At 40.0% G+C, this 21,183-nt stretch overlaps 1 protein-coding gene across 2 annotated transcripts in view; it reads left to right on the top strand.

The window, feature by feature from the left end:
* Window positions 1-8,715: 8,715 nt before the first annotated feature.
* The window catches only part of PIK3CA (phosphatidylinositol-4,5-bisphosphate 3-kinase catalytic subunit alpha), a 43,582-nt gene continuing 31,114 nt past the window's right edge, over window positions 8,716-21,183 (top strand). The window contains exons 1-2 of one of the 2 annotated variants that reach the window (XM_032225255.1): window positions 8,716-8,973; window positions 19,788-19,832. The gene's annotated coding sequence lies outside the window, so the exon portion shown is untranslated. The remainder of the gene's footprint in view (window positions 8,974-19,787; window positions 19,833-21,183) is intronic. The other variant, XM_032225256.1, reaches the window with a different exon arrangement.

Here is a 21,183-nt window from a genome sequence, read left to right on the forward strand (position 1 = left end):
GGGGCTATAAAGCATTGTGAAGAGTTATAGAAGTCTAATGGCTATTGCAATTCCTTCCTTCTAGTGGGCTTCTAGATTTTTGCAGCTGATATCTCATTTTGCTTCAAGAGACCAAGCATCTGTAAAATTGAAAAGGTAAAAGATTTCCTCTGTCCAGTCATGTCCGATTCTAGAGGGCGGCGCTCATCTTGGCTTCTTAGCTGAGGGAGCCTGCATTGTCCGAAGACACTTCCGTGATCATGTGGCCAGCATAACTATACTCCAAGTTACACAGAACACTGTTACCTTCCCATCGAACTGGTACCTATTTATTGACTTGCATTTGTATGCTTTTGAGCTGCTAAGCAAGCAGGAGCCGGGGCAAATAATGTGAGCTCATTCCGTCGCATGGGGCTCAGCTCTTGAACTTGGGTCGCCAGTTGACAAGTTCAGAGCCTTTAACTGCTGAGTAATCGCAGCCCCTCGCCCTCTGTAAAAATGCATGTGGTAATTCAAATATTTACATGAAGTAACCATTTTACGGTGGTTACAGACATGGAAAATATTGAAACTTGTTCTTATTTCTACGTATCACATTAATAGTAATCATCCAGGAACAAAAAGCATATGTCAAGATGCAGCAGCTTTGCTGTCAGTTGCGTTACTACACCCAAGTGATGTATCACGATTTAGTCTTTCTTCTGAAATGAATACACAGTTGAAGCTAAAATTCTTTTTAAAGAAGCCTGATGTGAATTAGAATATTCTATTGCAGAGGAACCAGTACTGTTAGCAGTGATTTTTATTAAAACATACCAAATCCTCCTCCTCTTTTAACCGAATGCCATCACGCTGTTAAACAAATAATTCCCTCAACACTGTCAAACTATTCACTAAGTCTGCATTACTATGCATCTTCTCATCGTTCTTATCACCCATCTCCTCCCACTTATGACTGTAACTTTGTTGCTTGTATCCTTATGATTTATATTGATTGTTTCCTAGTATGGCTTGATAGCTTATTTGTAGCCTATGACTATCATTAAGTGTTGTACCTTAAGATTCATGACGAATGTATCTTGTCTTTTATGTACATTGAGAGCATATGCACCAAAGACAAATTCCTTGTGTGTCCAATCACACTTGGCCAAGAAAGAATTCTATTCTATTCTATTGACACCATAATCCTTTGCGGGGTGGAGTCTGGGCAACTGAATGGAGCTGAGTGTTTACTGGCCGGATGCCCTTCCCTGTCGCCAATACGGAGTTATATTCAGCAGATATATTCTCAGTGTGCCCAGAGAGAGAAATATCTGCCTCCACCTAGGATCGAACTCACAGCCTCCTGATTGTGAGGTGAGAGTTCCGCCTCCAGGCCATTGCAGCACATTAAAGCATACTAAATGCAAACAATATATGTATTTAAGATTTCAACAAGACAGTGAAGTAGGTTTTGACCCCGTTTTATGATACTTCTTGCCAACAGTTGTGAAGTAAATCACTGCAGTTAAGTTAGCAACACAGTTGTTAAGTGAATCTGACTCCCCCCATGGACTTTCGCAAAAGGTGATCACAGGGATCCATTTGTGTGTACTTTTTTATGTGTTTATTGGTTATTTGAATGGTTATTTGCTTATTTATATCCATTTGTTTGTGCCATTTTTTCATGCGTTTTCATACTTGTTTCCTTGTACTTGTTGACAAATAAATAAATAAATAAAAATAACTAAGAGGGATATATGCATGTTCCATATGCAACAGGTCGTATTAATTATGCTATTAATTAATTATTCAAATTCAGCCCAAAATGTTGCAGTGAAAAGGTAAATGGAAACCACATGAATTAATATTTCATTTCCTTAATTGCATCTCCAACAGGAAGGCAACCGCAATCAACCCTTATTCAATATTCACTGAGACATGAAATACACAAAGCGCTGTTGTTCCTGCTATCTGTTGGAGCTACTCTCCCAGCTTAGGAGTCCCAGCCCCAAGGGCTCCTGCTACCACTGGTGTCATTTTTGCCTTTACTGTCCACATCCCCTCTAGTACTTCCTTCAGGCCACGATACTTTTCCAGCATTTCATATTCCTCCTTCTTCAAGCTATTGCTGTCATTTGGTACCATTGTATGTCTCACCATCCTGTCTTCTGGTTCTTGACTTCTACTGTAAGGTCTTGTTGATTAAGCTTGACTCAGCCTTTCATCCTTCCGAAGTTGATAAAACGAGGAACCAAATTATTGGGAGCAATAAATATGCTGTCTCTGTAAACCGCTTAGAGAGGGCAATAAAGCACTATGAAGCGGTATATACGTCTAAGTGCTATTGCTATACCTGCTTGTGCATCTTGATCCAGAAGTTCCACAGGATCTTAGCCCTCAATTCTCCATGACCTTCGATGGAAATCTTCATCTGGATTTGGGAGGATCTAGTCTGCACACTGTAGATATTCCCATTTGTAATGCCAGTTAGTTGGTTGTGCCTTTTGGTGTAAGCTGTTCCTATCATACTTGCCTTTCATATCCTGTTACGAAGTGTTGGACTGCAGCTCCGACCACGCTTTAAATCCAAAACCCAGCCTGAAGATGGCGAGTGAGACCTCACCAAAATGTTGCCAAAACAATCTCAGTCTTACACGGGAAAAGACCCGAATACAACAAGACCAGCATATATATTTTATTTATTTATATATACACTGTGTGTGGGGGGTATATATTATATATAACATATATAACATATAACATATATATATACATACATACATATACACACACACATATACACACATACATACACACACACACACACACACACACACACACACACATATATATATATATATATATATATATATATATATATATATATATATTGTTATATTTATGCTGATAAATAAATAAAGGGAGACTAGTATAGATCTATTTCAAGCTATTTAGCTCTCATCAGCTAGCCATACCCAAGTTTGGGAATCGAACCTGTATATATATATATATATATATATATATATATATATATATATATATATATATATATATATATATATATATATTCCTCTATGTACACAAACACACAATTTGTACATTGTCCAATTGCCAACAACTCTTGAGTTATTTTTGCTTAATTAAGAATTAGTTTTTAAAAAGATTCCGTCTGGATTTTAAGATGCACTATTTTGATTACAACTAGTTGATTGTAATTACTCTGTTCTATTTGCTCCTGAGTAGGCTTCATAATCTTATTGTCTTAAGGCAGGGGTGTCAAACTGGCGGTCTACGGCTCGGATGCATCACACACAGGACACGCCCACCGTGGTTCCACAAAGGCAAAAAACATCACGATATGTCATGATACATCATGTGACATAATCAAGTTTGACAGCCGTATCTTCATTTCTCTAAATGATTGGTCTTTCCCTAATGGCGGAACCTGGAAAAGAGTAATCTAGAGCAACAAGGCCATTATTATGAATTGTTGGCTTTAGATGCAAAATCACTGATTAGGGAGTCATTAGCAGTGGTGTGATTCAAATTTTTTTGCTACTGGTTCTGTGGGTGTGGTTTTGTGGGCATGGCTTGGTGGGCGTGGCAGGGGAAGGATATTGCAAAATCTCCATTCCCTCCCCATCCCACTAACCTGCTTTCCAGCTCCGTTCTCCTGTTCAGGGTAACAAAAGAAGATCAGCTAGGAGGCAGCAGAGGCAGGCTTAGCCTATTTGCCGGTTCTCCGAACTACTCAAAATTTCCACTACTGGTTCTCCAGAACCTGTCAGAACTGGCTGAATGCCACCTCTGGTCATTAGGCTTTAAATATATTTGTGGAAAATAACTTTGATACCTCCTAGCACGTTAAATAATATTCATGTTATTATACAGAACAGCTGCAGTAGAATTTCTATAATTAAAATGGATGAGAGCTGGTCTTGTCTAGTAGTTAAGCGGCTGGACTAACATTGGGAAATGCTTTAGGCACAGGAGCCAATTGGATGGTTTTAGGCTGGTCACTTTCTCTCAGCTCCAAGGAGGTAGTGACAAAATACTTCCGACATTGCTCCCTGCTTGGATAACTGCATGGCCTTAATCCCCTGTAGTCTCCAGGAATCAAGTATGACTCAAAGGCAAAACAGAAACCTCTTACTGGTAATGAGATAGACTAACAATAACTTTCACATGATGCCTTAGAAGCATTTGGCTGGCCAGTTCCCATCTTCCCTGTTTAATGATTCATGACCATGTAGTAACAGCCATATTAGTCCCAGTCTAGTCCAATTATTTCTAGACTTAATTGCAAATCTTCGTTCTAAGCCCTAAGCTAACTATTCCAAAAACTGCCTTTTTCAAAATGACCCTTGTTAATTATTAGAGTCCAGGCAGTATAATTCCTACTTAACTCCTTGCAAAGCATACATTAGAAAAGGCTTTCTAGTCTATATTATTACTGTATATAGATTAATTACTATAAAATCACTATATACTATTACTGCATATAGATTAATTACTATAAAAACTAGTGTTTCAATATCTAAGGGGCTGCCACAAAGGAGAGGGGGGTCAAGCTATTCTCCAAAGGATCTAAAGGCAGGACAAAAAGCAATGGATGGAAACTAATCAAGGAGGGAAGCAACCTAGAAGTAAGAACTTTCCTGACAGAATAATTAATCAATGGAATGACTTGCCTCCAGAAGTTGTGGGTGCTCCAACACAGGAGGCTTTTAAGAAGAGATTGGAAAGATAGAACGTAGAATAATAAAGTTGAAAGGGGCTGTTTTGTTATTATTCTGTAAGCTGTTTCAAATGGAAATATGTATACACCTTGTAGAAAAGATGAACGTCTTTCAAATTTAGCCTTCTCTTTGTAGGATGTTAGCACCCACCCGTCTCCTAGAAGAATGAAATGTCTTAGGAAATATTAAAAAGGCGGAATATTATATTTCCCTGGATGTGAAAAGAGAGAAACGTGTTTTTAAAAGACAAAGTAGCTCCCTGCAGCTTCCTGCCCCCAACCCACCTTTGGCAATAGCAATAGCAATAGCAGTTAGACTTATATACCGCTTCATAGAGCTTTCAGCCCTCTCTAAGCGGTTTACAGAATCAGCATATTGCCCCCACAGTCTGAGTCCTCATTTTACCCACCTCCGAAGGATGGAAGGCTGAGTCAATCTTGAGCCGGTGAGATTTGAACCGCCGAACTGCAGCTTAGCAGTCAGCTGAAGTGGCTGCAGTACTGCACTCTCGCCACCTCGGCTTAATGGTCCTTCCTTCCAATGGACCATTAAGGCCTGAGCCAGAACCACATGGCACCTGGGAACATTACATCAGCCGGTCTAGTAGTTAAGTGGCTGGACTAACATTGGGGAATTTAGGCACAGGAGCTTGGGTCTCAGGACAGCCTACAAAGTTAGTTAACACAACACACAGACACACACACACATCTCTGGGGGTCTGACAACCAATCAGAATACATTTATTGCATAGGAACAGGAACAGGAAGTGAGGCCCAGGAGAGGATATAAAACTCAGGGACTCTCAGCCTCTCATCCCCCTTTTTTCTTCTTCACCCAACATTCTGCTCAGGAGCTCAAGCCATATGATTCTGCCCAGCTCAAGCCATGTGATCCTGTCCATCATTAAACCATCTTTCCAAGCAGCCTCCCTGTTTCCAGTGTCTTTTTCCCCACTTGGAACTGAACCCAGAAGGACGTTTCTTCCAACACCCTATTTCGTTTTTAAAGTAGCTTAAACTAATATTTTAATATTGCTACGCTTCACCCAGATGGCATTTCAGTGGAAATGCAATGTAAAAACATTGCCAAGCATAGATTTTTAAAGGCGATATCAAAATGCGTTCATAAATGGAAAAATGTCATTGGCTTCCAACATTTAATTAACAAATCATATTGCTGCTTTTATAGCTTATATATTTCTTTCATCCTTTTGAATGTGCATAAATTACTATATTTAACCAGTTGATAACATTCATTCAATCCTCTTAGTAGCTGCATCCAGCATGATGCCATGTTCATAATTTCTGACAAAATAGTCCAATTATTCCAAGTTCTATAATAAGTACCTGTTTTCCAAGACTTGGCATTTTGGACTTTCCAGAAATAGGTACTCATTTGTACACCGAAGAGTAACCATTATACATTCTAGCTGACAATCAATCATCAAGTCATGACTAATTGCAAATGACTGCATCCCTGCCCTTCTAAAACAAGGCTCCACCAAGCACCCCTCAAAAATCCTTAAGGAATCACAGGGAGTAACCCATGATTCAGTGCAGGATGACTAACTATATCGTTTTTATATTTGTGTGCTACAAAAGCCGGCTGTACACATTCTTGGCACCTGTGATAAGAGGAAATGTGTTAAGAACAATACTTAGGGATTCCTTCCTCTCAAGGTGTGGGGGGCAACTTTCACCCAGCAGAAAACTTCACCAACTATTGCTTTCACCCAGTAGCTCTCACAAATACATACACATTACCACACATTTCTATGTTAACCAGCTGTTCTATTTAACCAGCCCAGCCAAGGGATCTCCAAGACTCCCACCCACACTGACAGAGCAAACCATGAGAATATAAAATGAGAACAAACCCCACTTCCTACTAGCACTGGTATTACCTAGTTTGGGTTGTGGGAAGTTGTCATCCAGCCCTCTCCCAGAAAAATGAAATATCCTAGGAAATATTGAAAAGGCAGAATATTTATCTGGATGTGAAAAGAAACATGTTTCAAAAGACAGAAGAGTTGCCTATAGCTTTCTGCCCATCCCTAGCTAATGGGCCATTAAGATGGCCAGGCTAGCCCACTTTACATAATAAAGACTTCTCCTCGCTGCAGCTGTAGGGGGAAGGGATATTACTCAACTGACCACAAGGCAACTGAGAACTCACCACAGCCTAGAGAGTAGCCCCCTGCATGGCACCATGGGAGTCTGACAACCAGTCAGAATACATTTCTTACACAGGAACAGGAAACAGAGAGGTGGGACTGAACAGGGTATAAAAGCCTAGCAAGCCCCTTCCTCAGCCCTTTTCTCTCTTCTTCTCCATCAACATTGAAACATGTGATCACCTTTTCTGTACAGGGCTCAAGCCATGTGGCCCTGTCCAACAATAAACCATCTTTCCAAGCAGCCTCCATGTCTCCAGTGTCTTCTTCCCCACTTGGAGCTGAACCCAAAAGGACATTTCTTTCAACAAGGTAATGAAACTAGCTCAAAGTACCAAGAACTCCACATTTCAACCCTTGAACTATACATTTTCCTCCATGTATTTGATTACACACCATGAAGTTAACAGTGAGACACTTAGTCAACACACTGATATATAGGCAGTTTCCTGCAGTGCTGAAGGTGAATTTTAGATCTATATCCCTTATGTATGAAACTGACTGGGTGACTTTAGGGCCAGTCACTCTGTCCCTTAGCCAGACCCACCTCACAGGGTGGCGGTTGTGTGGGAAAGAGCCAGGAGTGTCAGGTTTGCACATCAAGATCAAAAAGCCACATTCCATGTTGGGCTGTTCTGTGACTGTAGCTTTGGGAATCTCTTAATTTCTGGCATATGGCTTAGCGCTCCATGCTATTCCCTATAGCAGCGATGGTGAGTCTTTTCAGCACCGAGTGCCCAAACCGGAATATGCGTGCATGCAAGTGTGCGTGCGCCGGACTGCTGGAAATCTGAACACCAGCTGGCTGGCCTGCACATTCCTGTTTTTTGGCTGTTTTGGGGGCATTTTCAGATTGGTTTTTTTGGGCCCGATTTCACGCCAAGAAACAGACTGAAAACAGCCAAAAACTGGCCTGAAAAACAGTCCAAAAAACTGGTCTGGAAAATGGTCTGAAAAACAGTCTGGTTTTTTGGCCATTTTTCAGGCCATTTTCTGGGGCTCCGCTGCCCACGAAGACCAGCTGGCGGGCGTGCATTTGCGCATCGGAAACCGGAAGAGCAGCTGGCAACGGCACACGTGCCCGCAGAGGGCTCTGCGTGCCACCTCTGGCACACGTGCCATACGTTCGCCACCACGGCCCTATAGTGTCTTGTTCAATAATCCTCGATTTCCAACAGTTCACTTACTGACCATTCAAAGTTACAACGGCACTGAAAAGAGTGAACTATGACCATTTTTAACAGTGACCACCTTTCTAGCATCCCCATGATCAAAATTCAGATGCTTGGCAACGGGTTCATATACTTACGACCCTTGCAAGCAAAAGTCAATGAGGAAGCCAGATTCACTTAACAACTGGGATTCACTTAACAACTGGGGCAAAACTCATTTAACAAATGTCTCAGAAATATTGGGCTCTATTGTAATCGTAAGTCGAGGACTACTAGTATACCATAGTTAAGCAAGCGAAAACTTATTACAATGTGTGGGTCAGATTCTCCCCCCAACCCAATTGCTCTGCCCATCCGACACCTCTCAAAACACCGCGCTTGCGTCACTGAGGGACGCATGCGCTTTGGAAACCGATCGGTGCCTGTGATCGGATTTCTCTCTCTTCTCCCCCACCCACAACTCCCAACTCCCTGCGCGCGGCCTCCCTCTTTCTTCCCAACGGCCGTTTCTTGGGTCTGCATCCGGGGTCGCCTCCTTTTCGCTTCCTGTTCGGAGTGGGGAGGGGAGGGGCGTAGGTGGGTGTTTTTGTTTGTTTGTAGGGTGGAGCGAAGGCGGAAGGAAGGCAAGAAGGAAAAAGGGGAGGGGAGGGCGGGAAGGAAAAGAAAGGGGGGGGGAAAGCTCCAATGGGAAAGCGAGCACCCGGCGCTGGTGCGCGTGCGCGGGGCCCCGTCCGCTGAGAGGAGAGCGGGAGCGCGCCCGCGGCTCTGTCAAACACCCAGGGCGGCGTGAGGGAGCGCGCGCGCGCCCGCCGGCCCGCCCCCCACGGACCCGTTGGAAGCTTCGGAGGAGCGGGCGATCACGGGCGGCGTCTGAGGGAAGCGTTGCCCCCCGGACGCCTGGGCTCCGGTCCACGCGAGGCCGGCCAAGGTGAGTAAACCGGCGAAGGGATGATGGTCCTCAGCCGAGGAATCGAGACGGAGGGCGGGTTGGCGGGGGGAGGCGTCCGCAGTGGCTGAAAGGAGGCTTCGTGGGCTGCCGGGTCTCCCCTTCTTCGGCTCGCTTAGCCCGGAGGGGTTGGGCGGGGAGAGGGCGAGAGGAAGCCCGTGCGGGAGCAGCAGGCAGGGAGAGACCCCCGGTAGGTCGCCTCTTCGCCCCGGCTAAGCTCCAGCCTTCCTCGCTTAATTCACCATAAAACGAGCTTGGGTCTTCGCCCTCCTCTGCTGGCTTGATCTTATTGTCCTCGTTTCGCACCTGCTGAAATAACGAAAGTTATTTTCAGCCTTCAAATTAAAAAAAAAATCCATACGGGCCCAAGGAGTTACAAGTAGTCCTCGACTTACAACACCGCATTCAGTAACAGAGTTGGAAGGGACCTTGGAGGTCATCTAGTCCAACATTCAGTGATCGGTCGAAGTTACAGCTGCACTGGCGAGGGGGAGTGACTTATGCCCGTGTTTCACACTTCTGACCATTTCCGCATCCCCGGGATTACGCAATTTACATTCCGAGGCTTGGCAGCGGACTCACATTTATGGCGGCAGTGGCCCCGGGGGTTCATGGGATCCCCTTTTGCGACCTTCTGACAGGCAAAGTCAATGGGGAATCCGGATTCACTTAACAGCCGCGTTGGCTGGTTTAAGTACACTTGACAAATGTGGTGAAAAAAGTTTGCAAAATGGGGAAGAACTCAAATTTCTCACTTAACCACATAAATTTGGGGCTCAGGTATGGGCGTAAGTTGAGGACTATCTTGACATAGCTGTGGTTGGGGGAATCTCATCCGCACCCCACACGTGAACTGTTGTCTCCAGCTCATCCTTTGTATATTTTATTACGTTTTCATTTCATCCTGATTTCAAGATCCTTGAGGTCTTCTTGCTGGCATTCTTGCAATATTTCTCTTCCCCGTGTACTTGTTTGAAAAGGTCTGTAAAAAGGAGCTAAGCTGAGTCTTTCCAAACTTTGTGATACACTACTGTGTCTCCCGAAAAGTGTTTGTGTGACACTCCTATGAATATTAATGATTTTATTGACTTGATGTTCAGCAAGAAGCAAACATTCCATTTACTTTTAGGAGTGGCTTTGTTTATTGTGTTTCAGTCAATTTGTATGGCTGTCCATCTCACGACAGCAACTCTGGCCGGCTAATCTAAAATTAAAATTCAATAGAAAAAGAACAAAACAATAAATACACAAAGAGTGGTAGCTGAGGGGAACAACAGTCAGTATGATAGCATCCATCTCACAGACCTCTTATACTTCAATAAAAGTAGATACAGCAGTGCAACTTTCTAAAATAAAAAGAATAAAAATACTGAACTTCATTATCACATTTCTACAGCCACTGCAAAGAATATGGCACTACACTGTGCTGAAACTGTGCCAATATTTGTTAGAATAGTTGGTTGCAATATTGCTTGCTGTTGGTAGTACACCATCAAAACCTGAAAATGTGTAAACATATGCTGAAATCAGGCTTTTGGCCATTTCATTTACATTAATAATCCCTATCTGTGAAATACTTTAAAACTGTCACAACCCTTAATTTGAGAACTCCTGGGTTATCTATGTTTCTTGCAGCGGTCTTGTGGTTGTCTGGTTTTTGAAACTCACCACAGATAATTCCGCATATCTAGTAATAATATCTATCTCTCATCAACAGATATTAATGCTGTTGAGTTTTCTTCTTCTTTTGCTTTCTTCCCATATCACTGTTTCCCTCCTTGAATAATATTAGAGACAACTTCCATAGGAAAGCCAAAAGGGTGATGGGAACTATAAGGTAAATGTTTATAATGCAGTAAGTGTTTTTCAGCCTTCCTTAAAATGATCCCTTCAAAATATGTTAATTTTTCAAGTCCCATAATACCTGGGTAATATGGCTGCAGCAGTGGTGGGTTTCTATTTTTTTTACTACTGGTGCGCTCATGCGCACACGCAACACTTCTGTGCATGCGAAGAAACATCCAGGTGGGTGGGCAGAGCCTACCACCACCGCCACTACCAGTTTGCCCAATCCGGGCCAAACCGGGAGCAACCCACCTCTGGGCTGCAGACTCAGAATGATGGGAGTTGATCCAGTCACATCCAGAGTGTCACATTAGACAAGACTGTCCTATTTGGAATTACAAAATGTCAGTGGAAGATTATGATTCAGGAAACATATATATTAGTCCAATCATAGACACATTAACTCAAGAGCACAGCTTAGTTTTCTACAGGGCTAATACATGCTGTGGACATGCCTTCCTTTTGTTTATATCGCCATGCTCTTTTATAACAAGATTTTTGATGTTTATTTATATTATGCCTTTATTATTTTTATAAATAACTCAAGGTGGCAAACATATTCAACACACTTTCCTTCTCCTATTTTCCAATATGAATGTGTTTTCCTCCTCTCCAAATGTGATTGGGGGCAGCAAGGCTGTCAGTCCCTATTTCTTTACCTACCCTCTGCCAAGTGATGGCCTCCTTGTTTTCCTGTTTCCTGGATCTTCTTTTTCTATTGGCTGTTCCGCCCCAATCCTGTTTTTGTACCTTTCCCCCTTCTCTCGGGATTGTCATGTTTATATCCTTTAAACTCTATCTTTCCTTTTTACAAAAGCAGTTGCAGATTAATAGAACACCCCCCCCACACTATTTATTTAACTATGTGGAATATTTACTTGGCTGCCTAGTTAATATAGTTGGGGAAAACAGTAAAAACTGGAACATTGCAAATATTGTTTATTTATAAGTACAATTTTCAATAACAGCAATCTGTCCCTTGCCATTTAGAGTGTTTCCATTTGCGTAAACAAACCTGAGTAATCTCAGTCAGACTAGTAGGACAAAAATGTAGTTGATTACACCTTACTCCTTTTATTATTGCAGCAGTCTGGAATTTATTCTTATGATTAACATAAGATGAGAGGAATATGGTTTCCATAAACACCGAGAGCTGCTTCTTATGTAAACATTGACTTGAAAAAAAACATTTAGAAGTGCTTTAAAAAGAAGATATCATGGTATCAAAGGCAGACCTTATCAATGAATGTATTTATAAATAGCTCAGAACCACATTCCTTCCCATTCTTAAATTACATAATTAAATATAGCCATGCTACCTGAAAAAAATAAATTGTACCTTTTTATTCTAACAGCCATAGTGGTGCAGTGGTTAGATTGCAGTATTACAGGCTAACTCTGCCCACTGCCAGGAGTTTAACCAGCTCAAAGTTGACTCTATCCTTCTTTCTATCCTTCTGAGGTCGGTAAAATGAGGAGCTATATTACTGGGAGCAGTATGCTGACTTTGTAAACTGCTTAGAGAGGGCTGTAAACCACTATGAAGCGATATATGTCTAACTGCTATTGCTATTGTATAATTAATATTTAATATTGTCGCATAACTCAGAACCTGGCACTGGAGGAAAATCTCTTTACAGTTGTTTTATAGACCTATTTTATATTTTACTAAGCATGATTTGTATGTAGATTGTACACTTTATCAGTCTATTGTATGCATATTTATTTTCCTCCTCAAGTGGAACACTTATAATCAAAATCTGAGCCATTTAATACCGCTGTTGTTATCCATATAATACCAGGTACAAAATGCTGCATTCCTATAATATATAGAATGGTATTGTTTGGGTTAACTTTTTATATTAATTGTATATTAATTGTAGGTAATATTTTACTTAATAGAGCTATTTCATAGGTGTAAATATTTGATTAACTTCAGGTTGTCCTTGACTTACAATCAGTTGTTTTGTGACAGTTCAAAATTATGACGCTCCCCCCCCCCCCACCCTAAGGTACTTACGACGTGGTTTTGGATTTCTGACTGCTACTACCCCATGGTCATGTGAATGCAATCCATGACATGGAAGCCAGCCTGCATTTACAGCTGTTAGCAGTGTGCCGCAGTCATGTGACAATGATTGACAATGTTTTTGCCAATAACTGATATTTATTTCCGCTTTTCAGCAAAAACGCCCCATAGCGAGCAGTGAGTTTACTTAATGACTACAGCGTTTGCTTAACAACCATGCTGATTCACTTAACAACTGCTGCAGCAAAGTTGTAAAATTGGGTCAGTCACTTAGGTAACCAGTTTTAGGCCATCACAACTTACAACCGTAATGGGCATTATGGGATATTACTATCATAAATCAAGGACTATATGTTAATAATACAATAATGTTTTACCGATTTGCTTGGAATCAATATTTTTGTGACCAGATCATAATTTCTCAGATCTTCCCAGGTCCCTTTTTAAATAGGAATGGAACACTGGTTACTCTCTGGTACTGAGCCCTGTTTGAGTACAAGTTGCACATGTTTTCTGTGATGCTAATGAGTTCACTGTTGAATCCTTTTAAAAACTCTTAGGTGGTTCAGGACTCTCTTATTGATTGTTAAGGTTGATTGCCCCAAGTTCTAAAACCTAGACAGAATAATTTGGTATACTGAAAAGAAGAATTAATACTGTAATGAAATATATCGGGTATCAGTTAAGAAAATCTGAGCACAGTTATGATATTCTACAAAGATCTTTTTCTAGCAATGTGAGTGAGAACTGCATGGTTTTCTTTATTATTTATTTCTTGAAATAAGGGAAAAATTCCAGTGTTAAACTCTCATACTTATGTTCACTCTGGTGTGATAATACTCTGAAATGTTTAATACATACACTTTAAGTATAAGTTACATTTCCAATTTAATAAAATGTAGATTCAATACACTTTTCTCATTGTGTTAAGGGATAATAAACCTATGTTTTATTGCATTTTCTTATTTGTACACAATATTTAGAGTAATGCTGGATACCTTATAGAAGTCTTTAAATTGTAACAGTAAACTTGGCCTTGACAATAAAGAAATTTGAGAAGGTTGGTGCAGAGACCAAAACAATATTGCAATAGTTTGGTAATTCTATAGACATTTGTGCACAGGTCTGCCCTCCAAAATTTCCAAACCATCTAAGATTTGTTTGTTTCTAACTTCATCAGTATTTCAAAAAGTTCTTAAAAATCTGAATGTTTCCAGTGGTCTGAAGGTTGGGTAAATCCCTCTGTGTAATTATAGTATTCTGTTAATATTATTTATTCTACATCATATCCTAAAATCACCTCCCAGAATCACAGTTACAAGATGCTGCTACATAAATTGGTAAAATAAATAAAACAAACCAAAGTATTGTTTCTTACATTTTTTGAAGTTGGAAAAATTGTGAGCCTGGGGATTATCTTTGTTCCTTTTAGCAAATGTTAAATTGCTTATTTTAAGAACAGCTGTCCTTTCATAAGAGGAACTATAGTTCAGTAGGAGAATAAATACAGAGTAAGGAAGTAATATTACTGATTACAAGACGATTGTACAGAGGGAAAATTATCTTCTGTTAACTTAACCTGAAGTATAGAGTAATAGGCTATTATTGACAGAATTACTGAATAACAGAGTTGGAAAGTATTTTAGAGGTCTTCTAGTCCAACCTCCTTAAGCAGGAGACTATGCAATTCTGGACAAATGGCTGTCCAATCTCTTTAAAAACTCCAGTGATGGAACATACACAACTTCTAAGGGAAGTTGTTCAACTGATTGTTCTCACTGACAGGAAATGTCTCCTTAATTCTAGGTTGGATCTCTTTGATAAATTTCCATCCATTGCGTCTTGACTTGCCTCAGATGCTATGGCAAATAGATTGAACCCCTCCTCTCTGTAACAGGCCCTCAAATATTGGAAGATTGCTATCATGTCACCCTTAGTTTTTCTCTTTGTTAGACATTATAAGGAACTTGGTTGACGCTTGGTCTAATCCAGCATGTTTATGCATCTGTTGGCAGAATTGGTTTTGAGTTAGTTCTTGGAAATAACAAATTCTTCCTACATGTTTGTTTTATCTAGGTACTAACAGAAACTTTTGTTTCAATGTTTAATATTGTTACCAACACTTAACTAGTTCCAAAGTAGAAATTAATCTTTTTAAAGCATTTTTCAGATGTGTTCTACAAAGATGAAAGACAGATTACAAAACAGCTCTATCCTTACCTGTAATCCGAATATTATAAATCCAATTCAAAAAGGAAGTATAGGGAAAGAAGACAAACTCTTAAAACTGAAGGGTCAGGTAAAGGTTTTTATTCAACACAGGTATAAATCATCCTGTCCAGAAACCTTTTTATATAAAAAATATAGACAAGATCCAGACTGAGAGGAATATATTATTCTAAATGAAGTCAATAGCTCTTATTTTGAAAGTGATATAGCATTTGAAATTTAATAAAAATAAAGCAGAATTTGATGCCAAAATATTTTATTCCTGAGCCATAATAGGAAAATTATTTTTAGATCAAAAGATTCTGAAAGAAGTGTGGCAATTTAAATTTGTTGAAACCATCATCTAGTCCTAAATGTACACAAAGTTAATCCTCAATTTACAACCATAATTGAACCCAGAGTTACAGTTGTAAATTGTGCCAGTCATTAAATAGATCACCACATGACCATGACCGATTTTGTGACTTTTTTGTGGCACTTGTAAAGTAATTCACCACAGTTGGTAAGTAAACATCATGGCCATCAAGCAAATACGGCAGTTGTTAAGCAAATCTATTACCCACAATGGGTATTTTTTCCTGGATAATGAAAGTAAATGATGGTTTCTTGCAGAAAATATTGTAAATTGGACTGACCATGGGATGTTACAAATGGCCATAGATATGGGCCATTTGCCAATCGCCCAAAAGGCAATCACATGAACACGGAAACTTTGAATTCAGGTCATAAGTAACTCTGAGGAAGTCCATCATAGCTTCAAACAGTTGCTAAGTGACTAATAATAAATTTGGGGTGATCTGTAATGTATTAATATTGTTCATTGACAATTATACTTTGGTATAATTACAAATTTACAACTGATCTAGACATAAAGATCACCAAATAGAAAAAAAATCAGTTTAACATTTGATGACTTAATTTATCGTTATTCAGAAGTAATATCAAGTCACTTTTAAAAATGCTTGCCTGTATAAAACGGCTGCTTCATATGCCAAAGATCCCAAAGCCAAAAGAACAAAATGTTTTCATCTTTTTCTTGGGCATAGTAGTCCAAAACACAGTGCAAGAACTGGCAGGATTGCTAATCTGCTCACTTTGTGGCTTTGCTAATCTGTTGCATAGTAACAGTGGCATTATTAGAATCTGGTTGTTCCAAACCATACAAAGAACTGCATGTTAAAATACCGATAATTCTACAGCTAAATCACAACATTATTTCTAAAAATGTACTGTGTTCAAGAAATGCCTGTAAACATGTTTCAGTAAGTATGAGACAAGATAATTTATTTCACACAGTAAAATGGAGCTGATGTTTACTGAGCATGTTTTCTGGGGTAGATTTACATTACATTACAAATGCACTACATTGTCAAATACAGATGTGTAGTCACCTGGAAGCCAAAAGGGCAGATTAGAGTGATGATAATACTTCTGAACAATGACCAATTGAATTTTCTTTTAATTTTTGTATTGTTTTAATTGTTGATTTATTAAGGTTTTTTTCCCCCCAACAAATTACTGTAGCCTTTTCCAGAAGGAAAAATACATTAACAAAATCTGGATTTGAATAAGCTACATAGACACTCTTAGAAATAAAAATAAATGATAGCAGCTAAAGAAGATAAAGCTAATTTGGGATTAATAATGATAGCGTTGTACAAAATAGTTTACTTTCAAACTTCTCTAATCTGAAATTTTGTGAAATGTCCCTTGCAGAGCTACCGTTTCTACACTTTGGAAGTCTTTTGTATTTGCAAAGCAACCATAATGGGCTTTGAAATACCTTGAGTAGCAGCAACAGTGACAAAGAGGTAGCACAATCTATCAAGTTGGAGCTGGAGTGGCAAGCCTGCTACTGGGTAGGAGCCAGGATTTTGGATGCTCGTTGAAACTGAAGTGTCTGTAGCTCCTGCAACAAACAAAGGTTTGTTGGTAACAAACCTTTCTCCCTCAGAGGTGGAGAATATGGTGGGTGAAGCTAGTGAGGGTTTTGCAGATTTATTTACCAAGCATCTTGGCTGAGTTGGTTTATTGGGAGTGCTAGCAGTCGAAGTTGGCAGAGATTTGTTGACTTGGAGCAGTTTGAACAATAGGAGCAGGTCTGGAGTAATATCAGGCCATGACTTGGAGCTGTCCTGATGGTGGATGTCAGTTGATGTGGCCACCATAATTTCTCCCTTGCAGCCTGTTAGAGAAGAGGACAAATGGCCATTGGCCATTTGGAACATCAACTATGGAATGAGATCTGATTTGATGCTTCCTGAAAAAGTCAGCTTGGACTGCAGGATGAAGACCATAGCACTAAGTACAATTTGTCTTTATTGGTAGAGTTGGATTAGACAGGAGTGGTGGGGGAAATGGACAATTTCTCTGCCAAGTGTGAAGGAGAAATCTACGTCCTTTCTCTTTGGTATTTGAACTTGCCATCTGAAACAGATGTGACTGTCAGCCTGTATTTTGCTGCTTGCTTTTCAGCTGCCATTGAAACGGGGAAGGGGGACATGGTATTTGGGTGTGGGAAAATAATTGTACAGGAGGACTGTTATTTGGGAGTTGTTCTCACCATCTACTGCGCATGTGGCAAGGAGGGGAGTTTCTCGCCAAGGCCAACTGTCCAGCATACCAACCTGATGATGCTTTTTGAAGATGTCTCCCATCTGACAGCTGTAGAGATATTGGATTGGACTATGGACTGAGGTTACCAAGGGGAGGGGAATGGGTCATGTATTGATATCTAATGCTTTCTCACGCTTTTGCTCAGATCCAGCTTTGCTTAGCTTCTATTTACTTATAACCAGCAAAAATACTCTTAATTCTGCAAAATGGAGTTGAGTGGTTTCTTTCTTGGTTATTAAGTGAAGCAGCCCTGACAGTGACATAATCTGAGAATAGGGGACATTAAGATCCATCTTTTGTTATGGTCAGACCATTGCTGTGGAGCCTGTCTCCCCCCTCCCCCACTTCCAGAAGTACAGACCCAACTGATCTGCCAATTCTAGGGATCTGATACATCTGCTTGGTTTCCACAGGACATCTGGATTGTTTCATTAGCAACTGTTGACAGTATGACCTGGGATTGCAATTTTCCTAAACTCATTCTACAACTTGACATTGTCGACATAATCAAGGGCCTTTCTCTAACCGTTGAAGCATATCCTGACTTTTACTTTGTACTCTTTGGCTTTCTCAGTTGGCATCATCAGTAACACTGCTTTTTCCTCAGCCAGTTTGAACACCTGGCAGTTTGTTTGTTTGTTTGTTTGTTTGTTTGTTTGTTTGTTTCATACTTCTTAACCACCCATCTTCCCCAAATAGGAGCTCTGGGTGGTGTACAATCTTACTTTCCATATAGGGTTGTGGTCTGCAATGGATGTTCCTAAGTATTACTTTGATGGCATGCAAAATTAACAATATTGTACCAAATGTACACTTTACACACTTTGTGAAGTCTCCTTTCTTTGATACTGATACTGTATATAAACTGATCTCTTCGAATCTTTTGGCAAATGTGTCCTTCAGTTTTACTAGAATTATTTGATTAGAACCTTAACTGATTCTTTTTCTTCTATTGCTTGTCATATTTCTGTAGATATTCTATAAATTCCTGTATTCTTCCAACTTGTAATGATTAGAAAGGTACTCTAATTTCATATTCTAGTACTAAGGGACGTGGCGGCTCGGTGGTTAAGATGCTGAGCTTGTTAATCAGAAAAGTCAGCAGTTCAGCGGTTCGAATCTCTACGCAGCATAAGAGAGTGAATTCCCGTTACTTGTCCCAGCTTTTGCCAACCTAGCAGTTGTATGTAAAAATGCAAGTAAAAAAATAGGGACACCTTTGGTGGGAAGGTAACAGCGATCTGTGCTCCTTCAGCATTTAGTCATGCCAGGCACATGATCACGGAGATGTCTTCGGACAGGGCTGGCTCTTCAACTTTGAAATGGAGATGAGCCGCGTCCCCTAGAGTCGGCAACGACTAACACATATGTACAAGGGAAACCAACCTAGTACTAGCAGTAGGGAATATTTTTCTATTTTGGATGTTAACATTTCTACTGTACCCAATTTAATTTCTTTGATCTACTTAGAATCTATCCATTAGCATCCATTAAGAGAGCCAGTTTGGTTTAGTGGTTAAAGCATCAGGCCGGGAGACCATGAATTCTAGTCCTACCCTTCATATAAAAAATTCAGGGACTTATCCAGAGAGTCATCAGGAGTCAACATTGACATGAAAGTATGCATATGCATGTATGCACATATATGTGTCTGTGCGCACACGCACACACCACCACCACCCTTTTATTTTATTAATCCAGATTTAGAACCCTCTTCAGTGTTTTGGGAAGACACTCATCTTTTTTCTGTCTGTTTTACACATGTCTTTATAAATGTCATTGTCTCTTCTAAACTCTATGAGATGTTTTAAGTTCCTTTTAGAGGTCAACATATTTCTTGGCTTTTAATTCTCTTCTTAACAATTTCTACCATTTGAGCTGAGATTTATTTTGTGTTCTTGTGTTTCTGTATCTTTTATTTCATATTCATCCCTAACAAATTACTTCATTTCATTCCACAGTTCTCTGGTTGCCTCTCAGTGGACTTTAAAGCAATTCCTAATGTTCTCCTTAACATGTTAGGTAGGCAATAAAATTCATATAATAAAAACTGGTTATTTTTCTTCTTCTACTTTAGATTGACTTGGAACTTGCACAGGAACTGTTCCACTGCCAATTTCTGGTAAGCTCTGCTTTTCTATTCCATTGTGTAGTATTGCCAATTTGATTTCTTTATATTCTTCTAGTGATGATGGTACATGTGGAAGACTGAAAATGTTGTGGAAGATTGTATTACCAATGAAGAAATAATTGGATTGTCAGAAATTAAATCATCCCCCTGTTTCATTTCCAATGCCATGCAATCCAACTATGTTTTCCTCTTAATATTTTCAGCTTAGGCATCCCGATCTTCAGCCACAAGCAGCACAATCTGCTTGAAAATTCTGTTGAACATGATTGAACTTGAAAATCATCAACATGTTTTTTCCTCTGCATCAGCGATTGGACCATAAACTTGGATAATCAGTATATTAATGGGTTTTCCAAGAGGTCAACTGTTGATATTCATTCATTGACTGCATTGTGTCCATGGATTGTGTTTCTTTATCTTTCCTGACTATAGAAGCAGTCGTCTTCCTCCTCCTTTTGTGTTTGTGTGTGTGTATGCGCACGCGCTAAATAATAAATAGTTCTTCCAGTAACTTTCTTACCAAAAGTATCCAATTGCAGTCCTCTTCAATTTACTGATGCCTGTCAAAATGTGGCCGGTTCATTTTATTTTTCATTATGTTAAGTTTTCCCACATTCATACTGCTTATTTTCCATGTTTCCGCTATAAATCTGCTTTTGTAACTTTGAAACTTTTTTTCCTGCATTGCAACATCAGCAGCCAGAGACTCTGAAGGTTTAAACTAACAACTCTGAAAGATCCTCTGCTCTTCCTCAATAGTATGTTGAATGCTATCCAACCTGTGGAGTTCATTGTCCACTATATCTTCAATCACTTTATATTGTTGATCCATACAATTTTCTTGATAAAATCCCAGATTGGATTACAGATGATCCTGCTTTTTTGTTGTTAGTTGCGAAGTCGTGTCCGACCCATTGTGACCCATAGGAAAACATTCCTCCAGGCCTTCCTGTCCTCTACCATCCCCTGAAGTCCATTTAAGCTCACTCTGACCGCTTTGGTGACTCCATTCATCCGCCTCATTCCCTGTCATCCCATTCTTCTTTTGCCCTCAATTGTTCCCAGTATTAGGCTCTTCTCCAGGGAGTCCTTCCTTCTCATTAGGTGGCCAAAGTATATGAGTTTTATCTTCAGGATCTGGCCTTCTAAAGACCAGTCAGGGTTGATCTCCTCTAGGACTAACCGATTTGATCGCCTTGCAGTCCAAGGGACTCGCAGGAATCTTCTCCAGCACCATAGTTCAAAGGCATCAATTCTTTGGGCTCAGCCTTTCTTATGGTCCAACTTTCACAGCCATACATAGCCTTAACTATAGGAACTTTTATTGGCAGGGTGATGTCTC

The sequence above is a fragment of the Thamnophis elegans genome, chromosome 10 (genome assembly GCF_009769535.1).
Source record: "Thamnophis elegans isolate rThaEle1 chromosome 10, rThaEle1.pri, whole genome shotgun sequence".
NCBI lineage: Eukaryota > Metazoa > Chordata > Lepidosauria > Squamata > Colubridae > Thamnophis > Thamnophis elegans.